This window comes from Phyllobates terribilis, unplaced genomic scaffold (assembly GCF_046119375.1).
Source record: "Phyllobates terribilis strain yellow unplaced genomic scaffold, ASM4611937v1 Scaffold_28__1_contigs__length_16237799, whole genome shotgun sequence".
In the NCBI taxonomy this organism is placed as follows: domain Eukaryota; kingdom Metazoa; phylum Chordata; class Amphibia; order Anura; family Dendrobatidae; genus Phyllobates; species Phyllobates terribilis.
Window position 1 is genome coordinate 8,101,690 of NW_027362788.1, and position 14,264 is coordinate 8,115,953.

Consider the following 14,264-nt stretch of genomic DNA (forward strand, 5'->3'; position numbering starts at 1 on the left):
AATGCTTCAGAACTCTTCCATTGTTCTCGGAATTCCCCTGACGTTTAAAAATGCTTCGGAACTCTTCCATTGTTCTCGGAATTCCGGTGAAGTTTAAAAATGCTTCGGAACTCTTACATTGTTCTCAGAATTCCGCTGAAGTTTAAACATGCTTTGGTACCCTTCTATTGTTCTCGGAATTCTGCTGACTTTTAAAAATGCTTCGGAACTCTTCCATTGATCCAGGAATTCTTCTGATGTTTAAAAATGCTTCGGAACTCTTCCATTGTTCTCGGAATTCCGCTGACTTTTAAAAATGCTTCGGAACTCTTCCATTGTTCTCGGAATTCCGCTGAAGTTTAAGAATGCTTCGGAACTCTTCCATTGTTCTCGGAATTCTTCTGAAGTTTTGAAGTTTAAAAATGCTTCGGAATTCTTTCATTGTTCTCGGATTTCCGCTGACGCTTAAAAATGCTTCACAACTCTTCTATTGTTCTCAGAATTCTGCTGACTTTTAAAAATGCTTCGGAACTCGTCCATTGCTGTCGGAATTCCGCTGACGCTTAAAATTGCTTCAAAACTGTTCCATTGTTCTCGGAATTCTGCTGAAGTTTAAGAATGCTTCGGAACTCTTCCATTGTTCTCGGAATTCTGCTGAAGTTTAAAAATGCTTCAGAACTCTTCCATTGTTCTCGGAATTCCGCTGACGTTTAAAAATGCTTCACAACTCTTCCATTGTTCTCGGAATTCCGCTGACTTTTAAAAATGCTTCTGAACTCTTCCATTGTTCTCGGAATTCCGCTGAAGTTTAAGTATGCTTCGGAACTCTTCCATTGTTCTCGGAATTCTGCTGAAGTTCAAAAATGCTTCGGAACTCTTCCATTGTTCTCAGAATTCTGCTGACATTTAAAAATGCTTCGGAACTCTTCCATTGTTCTTGGAATTCCACTGACGTTTAAAAATGCTTCACAACTCTTCCATTGTTCTCGGAATTCCGCTGACTTTTAAAATTGCTTCACAACTCTTCCATTGTTCTCGGTATTCCGCTGACTTTAAAAAATGCTTCAGAACTCTTCCATTGTTCTCGGAATTCCGCTGAAGTTTAAGTATGCTTCGGAACTCTTCCATTGTTCTCGGAATTCTGCTGAAGTTTAAAAATGCTTCGGAACTCTTCCATTGTTCTCAGAATTCCGCTGACATTTAAAAATGCTTCAGAAGTCTTCCATTGTTCTCGGAATTCCGCTGACTTTTAAAAATGCTTCGGAACTCTTCGATTGTTCTCCCAATTCCGCTGAAGTTTAAAAATGCTTCGGAACTCTTCCAGTGTTCGCAGAATTCCGCTGACGTTTAAAAATGCTTCGGAAATCTTCCATTGTTTTCAAAATTCCGCTGATGTTTAAAAATGCTTCAGAACTGTTCCATTGTTCTCGGAATTCCGCTGACGTTTAAAAATGCTTCGGAACTCTTCCATTGTTCTCGGAATTCCGGTGAAGTTTAAAAATGCTTCAGAACTCTTACATTGTTCTCAGAATTCCGCTGAAGTTTAAACATGCTTTGGTACCCTTCTATTGTTCTCGGAATTCTGCTGACTTTTAAAAATGCTTCGTAACTCTTCCATTGATCCAGGAATTCTGCTGAAGTTTAAAAAAGCTTCGGAACTCTTCTATTGTTCTCGGAATTCCGCTGACTTTTAAAAATGCTTCGGAACTCTTCCATTGTTCTCGGAATTCCGCTGAAGTTTAAGAATGCTTCGGAACTCTTCCATTGTTCTCAGAATTCTTCTGAAGTTTAAAAATGCTTCGGAACTCTTCCATTGTTCTCGGAATTCCGCTGATGCTTAAAAATGCTTCACAACTCTTCCATTGTTCTCGGTATTCCGCTGACTTTTAAAAATGCTTCTGAACTCTTCCATTGTTCTCGGAATTCCGCTGAAGTTTAAGTATGCTTCGGAACTCTTCCATTGTTCTCAGAATTCCGCTGACATTTAAAAATGCTTCGGAACTCTTCCATTGTTCTCGGAATTCCGCTGACATTTAAAAAGCCTTCAGAACTCTTCCATTGTTCTCGGAATTCCGCTGACGTTTAAAAATGCTTCGGAACTCTTCCTTTGTTCTTGGAATTCCACTGACGTTTAAAAATGCTTCACAACTCTTCCATTGTTCTCGGAATTCCGCTGACTTTAAAAATTGCTTCGGAACTCTTCGATTGTTCTCCAAATTCCGCTGAAGTTTAAAAATGCTTCGGAACTCTTCCAGTGTTCACAGAATTCCGCTGACGTTTAAAAATGCTTCGGAAATCTTCCATTGTTTTCAAAATCCGCTGACGTTTAAAAATGCTTCAGAACTCTTCCATTGTTCTCGGAATTCCGCTGACATTTAAAATTGCTTCGGATCTCTTCCATTTTTCTGGTATTCCGCTGATGTTTAAAAATGCTTCACAACTCTTCCATTGTTCTCGGTATTCCGCTGACTTTTAAAAATGCTTCAGAACTCTTCCATTGTTCTCGGAATTCCGCTGAAGTTTAAGTATGCTTCGGAACTCTTCCATTGTTCTCGGAATTCTGCTGAAGTTTAAAATTGCTTCGGAACTCTTCCATTGTTCTCAGAATTCCGCTGACATTTAAAAATGCTACGGAACTCTTCCATTGTTCTCGGAATTCCGCTGACATTTAAAAAGGCTTCAGAACTCTTCCATTGTTCTCGGAATTCCGCTGACGTTTAAAAATACTTCACAACTCTTCCAGTGTTCGCAGAATTCCGCTGACGTTTAAAAATGCTTCGGAAATCTTCCATTGTTTTCAAAATTCCGCTGATGTTTAAAAATGCTTCAGAACTGTTCCATTGTTCTCGGAATTCCGCTGACGTTTAAAAATGCTTCGGAACTCTTCCATTGTTCTCGGAATTCCGGTGAAGTTTAAAAATGCTTCAGAACTCTTACATTGTTCTCAGAATTCCGCTGAAGTTTAAACATGCTTTGGTACCCTTCTATTGTTCTCGGAATTCTGCTGACTTTTAAAAATGCTTCGGAACTCTTCCATTGATCCAGGAATTCTGCTGAAGTTTAAAAAAGCTTCGGAACTCTTCTATTGTTCTCGGAATTCCGCTGACTTTTAAAAATGCTTCGGAACTCTTCCATTGTTCTCGGAATTCCGCTGAAGTTTAAGAATGCTTCGGAACTCTTCCATTGTTCTCAGAATTCTTCTGAAGTTTAAAAATGCTTCGGAACTCTTCCATTGTTCTCGGAATTCCGCTGATGCTTAAAAATGCTTCACAACTCTTCCATTGTTCTCGGTATTCCGCTGACTTTTAAAAATGCTTCTGAACTCTTCCATTGTTCTCGGAATTCCGCTGAAGTTTAAGTATGCTTCGGAACTCTTCCATTGTTCTCAGAATTCCGCTGACATTTAAAAATGCTTCGGAACTCTTCCATTGTTCTCGGAATTCCGCTGACATTTAAAAAGCCTTCAGAACTCTTCCATTGTTCTTGGAATTCCGCTGACGTTTAAAAATGCTTCGGAACTCTTCCTTTGTTCTTGGAATTCCACTGATGTTTAAAAATGCTTCACAACTCTTCCATTGTTCTCGGAATTCCGCTGACTTTAAAAATTGCTTCGGAACTCTTCGATTGTTCTCCAAATTCCGCTGAAGTTTAAAAATGCTTTGGAACTCTTCCAGTGTTCACAGAATTCCGTTGACGTTTAAAAATGCTTCGGAAATCTTCCATTGTTTTCAAAATCCGCTGACGTTTAAAAATGCTTCAGAACTCTTCCATTGTTCTCGGAATTCCGCTGACATTTAAAAATGCTTCGGATCTCTTCCATTTTTCTGGTATTCCGCTGATGTTTAAAAATGCTTCACAACTCTTCCATTGTTCTCGGTATTCCGCTGACTTTTAGAAATGCTTCAGAACTCTTCCATTGTTCTCAGAATTCCGCTGAAGTTTAAGTATGCTTCGGAACTCTTCCATTGTTCTCAGAATTCCGCTGACATTTAAAAATGCTTTGGAACTCTTCCATTGTTCTCGGAATTCCGCTGACATTTAAAAAGGCTTCAGAACTCTTCCATTGTTCTCGGAATTCCGCTGACGTTTAAAAATACTTCACAACTCTTCCATTGTTCTCGGAATTCCGCTGACTTTTAAAAATGCTTCACAACTCTTCCATTGTTCTCGGAATTCCGCTGACTTTTAAATATGCTTTACAACTCTTCCATTGTTCTCGGAATTCCGCTGACTTTTAAAAATGCTTCGGAACTCTTCGATTGTTCTCCAAATTCCGCTGAAGTTTAAAAATGCTTCGGATCTCTTCCAGTGTTCTCGGAATTCCGCTGACTTTTAAAAATGCTTCGGAACTCTTCGATTGTTCTCCAAATTCCGCTGAAGTTTAAAAATGCTTCGGAACTCTTCCAGTGTTCACAGAAATCCGCTGACGTTTAAAAATGCTTTGGAAATCTTCCATTGTTTTCAAAATTCCGCTGACGTTTAAAAATGCTTCAGAACTCTTCCATTGTTCTCGGAATTCCGCTGACGTTTAAAAATGCTTCGGAACTCTTCCATTGTTCTCGGAATTCCGCTGACGCTTAAAATTGCTTCACAACTCTTCTATTGTTCTCGGAATTCCGCTGACTTTTAAAAATGCTTCGAAACTCTTCCATTGTTCTCGGAATTCCGCTGAAGTTTAAGAATGCTTCGGAACTCTTCCATTGTTCTCAGAATTCTTCTGAAGTTTAAAAATGCTTCGGAACTCTTCCATTGTTCTCGGAATTCCGCTGATGCTTAAAAATGCTTCACAACTCTTCCATTGTTTTCGGTATTCCGCTGACTTTTAAAAATGCTTCGGAACTCTTCCATTGTTCTCAGAATTCCGCTGACATTTAAAAATGCTTCGGAACTCTTCCATTGTTCTTGGAATTCCGCTGACATTTAAAAAGCCTTCAGAACTCTTCCATTGTTCTCGGAATTCCGCTGACGTTTAAAAATGCTTCGGAACTCTTCCTTTGTTCTTGGAATTCCACTGACGTTTAAAAATGCTTCACAACTCTTCCATTGTTCTCGGAATTCCACTGACTTTTAAAATTGCTTCGGAACTCTTCGATTGTTCTCCAAATTCCGCTGAAGTTTAAAAATGCTTCGGAAATCTTCCATTGTTTTCAAAATCCGCTGACGTTTAAAAATGCTTCAGAACTCTTCCATTGTTCTCGGAATTCCGCTGACATTTAAAAATGCTTCGGAACTCTTCCATTGTTCTGGTATTCCGCTGATGTTTAAAAATGCTTCACAACTCTTCCATTGTTCTCGGTATTCCGCTGACTTTTAAAAATGCTTCAGAACTCTTCCATTGTTCTCGGAATTCCGCTGAAGTTTAAGTATGCTTCGGAACTCTTCCATTGTTCTCGGAATTCTGCTGAAGTTTAAAAATGCTTCGGAACTCTTCCATTGTTCTCAGAATTCCGCTGACATTTAAAAATGCTTCGGAACTCTTCCATTGTTCTCGGAATTCCGCTGACATTTAAAAAGGCTTCAGAACTCTTCCATTGTTCTCGGAATTCCGCTGATGTTTAAAAATGCTTCAGAACTCTTCCATTGTTCTCGGAATTCCGCTGACATTTAAAAATGCTTCGGAACTCTTCCATTGTTCTGGTATTCCGCTGATGTTTAAAAATGCTTCACAACTCTTCGATTGTTCTCCAAATTCCGCTGAAGTTTAAAAATGCTTCGGAACTCTTCCAGTGTTCACAGAAATCCGCTGACGTTTAAAAATGCTTCGGAAATCTTCCATTGTTTTCAAAATTCCGCTGACGTTTAAAAATGCTTCAGAACTCTTCCATTGTTCTCGGAATTCCCCTGACGATTAAAAATGCTTCGGAACTCTTCTATTGTTCTCGGAATTCCGGTGAAGTTTAAAAATGCTTCGGAACACTTCCATTGATCCAGGAATTCTTCTGATGTTTAAAAATGCTACGGAACTCTTCCATTGTTCTCGGAATTCCGCTGACTTTTAAAAATGCTTCGGAACTATTCCATTGTTCTCGGAATTCCGCTGAAGTTTAAGAATGCTTCGGAACTCTTCCATTGTTCTTGGAATTCTTCTGAAGTTTTGAAGTTTAAAAATGCTTCGGAATTCTTCCATTGTTCTCGGAATTCCGCTGACGCTTAAAAATGCTTCACAACTCCTCTATTGTTCTCAGAATTCTGCTGACTTTTAAAAATGCTTCGGAACTCTTCCATTGCTGTCGGAATTCCGCTGACGCTTAAAATTGCTTCAAAACTGTTCCATTGTTCTCGGAATTCTGCTGAAGTTTAAAAATGCTTCGGAACTCTTCCATTGTTCTCGGAATTCCGCTGACGTTTAAAAAATGCTTCACAACTCTTCCATTGTTCTCGGAATTCCGCTGACTTTTAAAAATGCTTCTGAACTCTTCCATTGTTCTTGGAATTCCGCTGAAGTTTAAGTATGCTTCGGAACTCTTCCATTGTTCTCGGAATTCTGCTGAAGTTTAAAAATGCTTCGGAACTCTTCCATTGTTCTCAGAATTCTGCTGACATTTAAAAATGCTTCGGAACTCTTCCATTGTTCTTGGAATTCCACTGACGTTTAAAAATGCTTCACAACTCTTCCATTGTTCTCGGAATTCCGCTGACTTTTAAAATTGCTTCGGAACTCTTCGATTGTTCTCCAAATTCCGCTGAAGTTTAAAAATGCTTCAGAACTCTTCCAGTGTTCTCGGAATTCCACTGACTTTTAAAAATGCTTCACAACTCTTCAATTGTTCTCGGTATTCCGCTGACTTTTAAAAATGCTCCAGAACTCTTCCATTGTTCTCGGAATTCCGCTGAAGTTTAAGTATGCTTCGGAACTCTTCCATTGTTCTCGGAATTCTGCTGAAGTTTAAAAATGCTTCGCAACTCTTCCATTGTTCTCAGAATTCCGCTGACATTTAAAAATGCTTCAGAAGTCTTCCATTGTTCTCGGAATTCCGCTGACATTTAAAAAGGCTTCAGAACTCTTCCATTGTTCTCGGAATTCCGCTGACGTTTAAAAATGCTTCGGAACTCTTCCATTCTTCTCGGAATTCCGCTGACGTTTAAAAATGCTTCACAACTCTTCCATTGTTCTCGGAATTCCGCTGACTTTTAAAAATGGTTCGGAACTCTTCGATTGTTCTCCAAATTCCGCTGAAGTTTAAAAATGCTTCGGAACTCTTCCAGTGTTCTCGGAATTCCGCTGACTTTTAAAAATGCTTCGGAACTCTTCCATTGTTCTCGGAATTCCGCTGAAGTTTAAGTATGCTTCGGAACTCTTCCATTGTTCTCGGAATTCTGCTGAAGTTCAAAAATGCTTCGGAACTCTTCCATTGTTCTCAGAATTCTGCCGACATTTAAAAATGCTTCGGAACTCTTCCATTGTTCTTGGAATTCCACTGACGTTTAAAAATGCTTCACAACTCTTCCATTGTTCTCGGAATTCCGCTGACTTTTAAAATTGCTTCACAACTCTTCCATTGTTCTCGGTATTCCGCTGACTTTTAAAAATGCTTCAGAACTCTTCCATTGTTCTCGGAATTCCGCTGAAGTTTAAGTATGCTTCGGAACTCTTCCATTGTTCTCGGAATTCTGCTGAAGTTTAAAAATGCTTCGGAACTCTTCCATTGTTCTCAGAATTCCGCTGACATTTAAAAATGCTTCAGAAGTCTTCCATTGTTCTCGGAATTCCGCTGACATTCAAAAAGGCTTCAGAACTCTTCCATTGTTCTCGGAATTCCGCTGACGTTTAAAAATGCTTCGGAACTCTTCCATTGTTCTCGGAATTCCGCTGACGTTTAAAAATGCTTCACAACTCTTCCATTGTTCTCGGAATTCCGCTGACTTTTAAAAATGCTTCGGAACTCTTCGATTGTTCTCCAAATTCCGCTGAAGTTTAAAAATGCTTCGGAACTCTTCCAGTGTTCTCGGAATTCCGCTGACTTTTAAAAATGCTTCGGAACTCTTCCATTGTTCTCGGAATTCCGGTGAAGTTTAAAAATGCTTCAGAACACTTACATTGTTCTCAGAATTCCGCTGAAGTTTAAACATGCTTTGGTACCCTTCTATTGTTCTCGGAATTCTGCTGACTTTTAAAAATGCTTCGGAACTCTTCCATTGATCCAGGAATTCTGCTGAAGTTTAAAAATGCTTCGGAACTCTTCTATTGTTCTCGGAATTCCGCTGACTTTTAAAAATGCTTCGGAACTCTTCCATTGTTCTCGGAATTCCGCTGAAGTTTAAGAATGCTTCTCAACTCTTCCATTGTTCTCGGAATTCTGCTGAAGTTTTGAAGTTTAAAAATGCTTCGGAATTCTTCCATTTTTCTCGGAATTCCGCTGACGCTTAAAATTGCTTCACAACTCTTCTATTGTTCTCGGAATTCCGCTGACTTTTAAAAATGCTTCGAAACTCTTCCATTGTTCTCGGAATTCCGCTGAAGTTTAAGAATGCTTCGGAACTCTTCCATTGTTCTCAGAATTCTTCTGAAGTTTAAAAATGCTTCGGAACTCTTCCATTGTTCTCGGAATTCCGCTGATGCTTAAAAATGCTTCACAACTCTTCCATTGTTTTCGGTATTCCGCTGACTTTTAAAAATGCTTCTGAACTCTTCCATTGTTCTCGGAATTCCGCTGAAGTTTAAGTATGCTTCGGAACTCTTCCATTGTTCTCGGAATTCTGCTGAAGTTTAAAAATGCTTCGGAACTCTTCCATTGTTCTCAGAATTCCGCTGACATTTAAAAATGCTTCGGAACTCTTCCATTGTTCTTGGAATTCCGCTGACATTTAAAAAGCCTTCAGAACTCTTCCATTGTTCTCGGAATTCCGCTGACGTTTAAAAATGCTTCGGAACTCTTCCTTTGTTCTTGGAATTCCACTGACGTTTAAAAATGCTTCACAACTCTTCCATTGTTCTCGGAATTCCACTGACTTTTAAAATTGCTTCGGAACTCTTCGATTGTTCTCCAAATTCCGCTGAAGTTTAAAAATGCTTCGGAAATCTTCCATTGTTTTCAAAATCCGCTGACGTTTAAAAATGCTTCAGAACTCTTCCATTGTTCTCGGAATTCCGCTGACATTTAAAAATGCTTCGGAACTCTTCCATTGTTCTGGTATTCCGCTGATGTTTAAAAATGCTTCACAACTCTTCCATTGTTCTCGGTATTCCGCTGACTTTTAAAAATGCTTCAGAACTCTTCCATTGTTCTCGGAATTCCGCTGAAGTTTAAGTATGCTTCGGAACTCTTCCATTGTTCTCGGAATTCTGCTGAAGTTTAAAAATGCTTCGGAACTCTTCCATTGTTCTCAGAATTCCGCTGACATTTAAAAATGCTTCGGAACTCTTCCATTGTTCTCGGAATTCCGCTGACATTTAAAAAGGCTTCAGAACTCTTCCATTGTTCTCGGAATTCCGCTGATGTTTAAAAATGCTTCAGAACTCTTCCATTGTTCTCGGAATTCCGCTGACATTTAAAAATGCTTCGGAACTCTTCCATTGTTCTGGTATTCCGCTGATGTTTAAAAATGCTTCACAACTCTTCGATTGTTCTCCAAATTCCGCTGAAGTTTAAAAATGCTTCGGAACTCTTCCAGTGTTCACAGAAATCCGCTGACGTTTAAAAATGCTTCGGAAATCTTCCATTGTTTTCAAAATTCCGCTGACGTTTAAAAATGCTTCAGAACTCTTCCATTGTTCTCGGAATTCCCCTGACGATTAAAAATGCTTCGGAACTCTTCTATTGTTCTCGGAATTCCGGTGAAGTTTAAAAATGCTTCGGAACACTTCCATTGATCCAGGAATTCTTCTGATGTTTAAAAATGCTACGGAACTCTTCCATTGTTCTCGGAATTCCGCTGACTTTTAAAAATGCTTCGGAACTATTCCATTGTTCTCGGAATTCCGCTGAAGTTTAAGAATGCTTCGGAACTCTTCCATTGTTCTTGGAATTCTTCTGAAGTTTTGAAGTTTAAAAATGCTTCGGAATTCTTCCATTGTTCTCGGAATTCCGCTGACGCTTAAAAATGCTTCACAACTCCTCTATTGTTCTCAGAATTCTGCTGACTTTTAAAAATGCTTCGGAACTCTTCCATTGCTGTCGGAATTCCGCTGACGCTTAAAATTGCTTCAAAACTGTTCCATTGTTCTCGGAATTCTGCTGAAGTTTAAAAATGCTTCGGAACTCTTCCATTGTTCTCGGAATTCCGCTGACGTTTAAAAAATGCTTCACAACTCTTCCATTGTTCTCGGAATTCCGCTGACTTTTAAAAATGCTTCTGAACTCTTCCATTGTTCTTGGAATTCCGCTGAAGTTTAAGTATGCTTCGGAACTCTTCCATTGTTCTCGGAATTCTGCTGAAGTTTAAAAATGCTTCGGAACTCTTCCATTGTTCTCAGAATTCTGCTGACATTTAAAAATGCTTCGGAACTCTTCCATTGTTCTTGGAATTCCACTGACGTTTAAAAATGCTTCACAACTCTTCCATTGTTCTCGGAATTCCGCTGACTTTTAAAATTGCTTCGGAACTCTTCGATTGTTCTCCAAATTCCGCTGAAGTTTAAAAATGCTTCAGAACTCTTCCAGTGTTCTCGGAATTCCACTGACTTTTAAAAATGCTTCACAACTCTTCAATTGTTCTCGGTATTCCGCTGACTTTTAAAAATGCTCCAGAACTCTTCCATTGTTCTCGGAATTCCGCTGAAGTTTAAGTATGCTTCGGAACTCTTCCATTGTTCTCGGAATTCTGCTGAAGTTTAAAAATGCTTCGCAACTCTTCCATTGTTCTCAGAATTCCGCTGACATTTAAAAATGCTTCAGAAGTCTTCCATTGTTCTCGGAATTCCGCTGACATTTAAAAAGGCTTCAGAACTCTTCCATTGTTCTCGGAATTCCGCTGACGTTTAAAAATGCTTCGGAACTCTTCCATTCTTCTCGGAATTCCGCTGACGTTTAAAAATGCTTCACAACTCTTCCATTGTTCTCGGAATTCCGCTGACTTTTAAAAATGGTTCGGAACTCTTCGATTGTTCTCCAAATTCCGCTGAAGTTTAAAAATGCTTCGGAACTCTTCCAGTGTTCTCGGAATTCCGCTGACTTTTAAAAATGCTTCGGAACTCTTCCATTGTTCTCGGAATTCCGCTGAAGTTTAAGTATGCTTCGGAACTCTTCCATTGTTCTCGGAATTCTGCTGAAGTTCAAAAATGCTTCGGAACTCTTCCATTGTTCTCAGAATTCTGCTGACATTTAAAAATGCTTCGGAACTCTTCCATTGTTCTTGGAATTCCACTGACGTTTAAAAATGCTTCACAACTCTTCCATTGTTCTCGGAATTCCGCTGACTTTTAAAATTGCTTCACAACTCTTCCATTGTTCTCGGTATTCCGCTGACTTTTAAAAATGCTTCAGAACTCTTCCATTGTTCTCGGAATTCCGCTGAAGTTTAAGTATGCTTCGGAACTCTTCCATTGTTCTCGGAATTCTGCTGAAGTTTAAAAATGCTTCGGAACTCTTCCATTGTTCTCAGAATTCCGCTGACATTTAAAAATGCTTCAGAAGTCTTCCATTGTTCTCGGAATTCCGCTGACATTCAAAAAGGCTTCAGAACTCTTCCATTGTTCTCGGAATTCCGCTGACGTTTAAAAATGCTTCGGAACTCTTCCATTGTTCTCGGAATTCCGCTGACGTTTAAAAATGCTTCACAACTCTTCCATTGTTCTCGGAATTCCGCTGACTTTTAAAAATGCTTCGGAACTCTTCGATTGTTCTCCAAATTCCGCTGAAGTTTAAAAATGCTTCGGAACTCTTCCAGTGTTCTCGGAATTCCGCTGACTTTTAAAAATGCTTCGGAACTCTTCCATTGTTCTCGGAATTCCGGTGAAGTTTAAAAATGCTTCAGAACACTTACATTGTTCTCAGAATTCCGCTGAAGTTTAAACATGCTTTGGTACCCTTCTATTGTTCTCGGAATTCTGCTGACTTTTAAAAATGCTTCGGAACTCTTCCATTGATCCAGGAATTCTGCTGAAGTTTAAAAATGCTTCGGAACTCTTCTATTGTTCTCGGAATTCCGCTGACTTTTAAAAATGCTTCGGAACTCTTCCATTGTTCTCGGAATTCCGCTGAAGTTTAAGAATGCTTCTCAACTCTTCCATTGTTCTCGGAATTCTGCTGAAGTTTTGAAGTTTAAAAATGCTTCGGAATTCTTCCATTTTTCTCGGAATTCCGCTGACGCTTAAAAATGCTTCACAACTCTTCTATTGTTCTCAGAATTCCGCTGACTTTTACAAATGCTTCGGAACTCTTCCATTGTTGTCGGAATTCCGCTGACGCTTAAAATTGCTTCAAAACTCTTCCATTGTTCTCGGAATTCCGCTGAAGTTTAAGAATGCTTCAGAACTCTTCCATTGCTCTCAGAATTCTGCTGAAGTTTAAAAATGCTTCGGAACTCTTCCATTGTTCTCGAAATTCCGCTGACGCTTAAAAATGCTTCACAACTCTTCTATTGTTCTCGGAATTCCGCTGACATTTAAAAATGCTTCGGAACTCTTCCATTGTTCTCGGAATTCCGCTGAAGTTTAAGAATGCTTCGGAACTCTTCCATTGTTCTCGGAATTCTGCTGAAGTTTAAAAATGCTTCGGAACTCTTCCATTGTTCTCGGAATTCCGCTGATGCTTAAAAATGCTTCACAACTCTTCCATTGTTCTCGGTATTCCGCTGACTTTTAAAAATGCTTCTGAACGCTTCCATTGTTCTCGGAATTCCGCTGACGCTTAAAATTGCTTCACAACTCTTCTATTGTTCTCGGAATTCCGCTGACTTTTAAAAATGCTTCGAAACTCTTCCATTGTTCTCGGAATTCTGCTGAAGTTTAAGAATGCTTCGGAACTCTTCCATTGTTCTCAGAATTCTTCTGAAGTTTAAAAATGCTTCGGAACTCTTCCATTGTTCTCGGAATTCCGCTGACGTTTAAAAATGCTTCGGAACTCTTCCTTTGTTCTTGGAATTCCACTGACGTTTAAAAATGCTTCACAACTCTTCCATTGTTCTCGGTATTCCGCTGACTTTTAAAAATGCTTCAGAACTCTTCCATTGTTCTCGGAATTCCGCTGAAGTTTAAGTATGCTTCGGAACTCTTCCATTGTTCTCGGAATTCTGCTGAAGTTTAAAAATGCTTCGGAACTCTTCCATTGTTCTCGGAATTCCGCTGACGTTTAAAAATGCTTCACAACTCTTCCATTGTTCTCGGAATTCCGCTGACTTTTAAAAATGCTTCACAACTCTTCCATTGTTCTCGGAATTCCGCTGACTTTTAAATATGCTTTACAACTCTTCCATTGTTCTCGGAATTCCGCTGACTTTTAAAAATGCTTCGGAACTCTTCGATTGTTCTCCCAATTCCGCTGAAGTTTAAAAATGCTTCGGAACTCTTCCAGTGTTCACAGAAATCCGCTGACGTTTAAAAATGCTTCGGAAATCTTCCATTGTTTTCAAAATTCCGCTGACGTTTAAAAATGCTTCAGAACTCTTCCATTGTTCTCGGAATTCCCCTGATGTTTAAAAATGCTTCGGAACTCTTCTATTGTTCTCGGAATTCCGCTGAAGTTTAAGAATGCTTCGGAACTCTTCCATTGTTCTTGGAATTCTTCTGAAGTTTTGAAGTTTAAAAATGCTTCGGAATTCTTCCATTGTTCTCGGAATTCCGCTGACGCTTAAAAATGCTTCACAACTCTTCTATTGTTCTCAGAATTCTGCTGACTTTTAAAAATGCTTCGGAACTCTTCCATTGCTGTCGGAATTCCGCTGACGCTTAAAATTGCTTCAAAACTGTTCCATTGTTCTCGGAATTCTGCTGAAGTTTAAAAATGCTTCGGAACTCTTCCATTGTTCTCGGAATTCCGCTGACGTTTAAAAATGCTTCACAACTCTTCCATTGTTCTCGGAATTCCGCTGACTTTTAAAAATGCTTCTGAACTCTTCCATTGTTCTCGGAATTCCGCTGAAGTTTAAGTATGCTTCGGAACTCTTCCATTGTTCTCGGAATTCTGCTGAAGTTTAAAAATGCTTCGGAACTCTTCCATTGTTCTCAGAATTCTGCTGACATTTAAAAATGCTTCGGAACTCTTCCATTGTTCTTGGAATTCCACTGACGTTTAAAAATGCTTCACAACTCTTCCATTGTTCTCGGAATTCCGCTGACTTTTAAAATTGCTTCGGAACTCTTCGATTGTTCTCCAAATTCCGCTGAAGTTTAAAAATGCTTCAGAACT